Raw genomic sequence first — 1196 nt, forward strand, 5'->3', positions numbered from 1 at the left:
CAATGACTGTTTTTAAACCCCATTTCCTTTGTTTAGCAATCTGCTGATGCACTCTTTCATTATGCAAATGCACACCTGATAGGTCCAGCTAGTTTTCCTGTTGGTCTGGGAGACATTCTGTCTCCTGTTGGTATGTATTGATTTAATCAGAAAAACCTCAAGATTCTAGCTAGGGTCATGCAACTCTGCTCAGGTGTCCCTGTTTACTCAGGTGTCTCTGAATGTGTATGGATATACTTATTTTTTTCCCATAAATGATTGCATACTGGATAGTCTAGCAGAACCTAATTTTTATGTTTTAATTGACCTTATGTTTTTGAGATTGTTTTATATTACAAGTCAGTTCACTTTATTTGTGGTTCCAAAACAATTCCATTGTTTTGCATGAATAATAATTTAGTAACTATTGTTAACAATAAAAAAATTAATATGTAATTATAACTTGTACTTATACTACTACTAATATACTAGCTAATAGATATACATGAATAATAATACTTTAGTATTATAACATTAAATTAATTATTAGGGTGATTCCAGTCAAATTATTGAGTATACTTACAAGACTAACAGAGGACAAATTTCTAGAAGTGGAATTGCTAGATTCATTAGGATATGCATTTCAAATGTTGATGCACATTGCCAAATTTCCCATCAGGGAGACTGTACCAGTTAGGCTATACAAACAATTTGAAAAGGGGTTGTTGGTTTTCCTACCCACCCCCACTATCAACTGTTTATTCTGAAAATAATATCATAGTATAGCTTAATATTGGTTTCTTTTATAATGAGTAATCGAAACATGTGTGTATATGTTCAAAATGTATGTTTTCTTTTTTTTTTTCTGACACACACTTAGCCATGGCTTACAATATACACAACTCGGTATGCTATTACATTGTTTATGATTACAGGGATGTGACGGCATACAGCCTCTACATACAGATGGGAGAGATAGAAAAGTGACAAACAGTTACAGTGGTCCAAGCTTACTAGAGTGGTACAGTGGGAGCTTATTGGATGTGGGTCCATTTTGGTTTAGAAGGCATTATCAAGGGAGGTTTCTAGGGAGGGGAGAGAGAACCTAAAACCTGATGGAGGTGTTAGCTTGGTAAATACTAGGGATGACACAAGAAGAGGAGTAGCACTTTGAACTTCCCACTAATGACAATATGATGAAACCAGAATATTTTTAA

Source organism: Sciurus carolinensis, chromosome 8 (genome assembly GCF_902686445.1).
Source record: "Sciurus carolinensis chromosome 8, mSciCar1.2, whole genome shotgun sequence".
Lineage (NCBI taxonomy): Eukaryota > Metazoa > Chordata > Mammalia > Rodentia > Sciuridae > Sciurus > Sciurus carolinensis.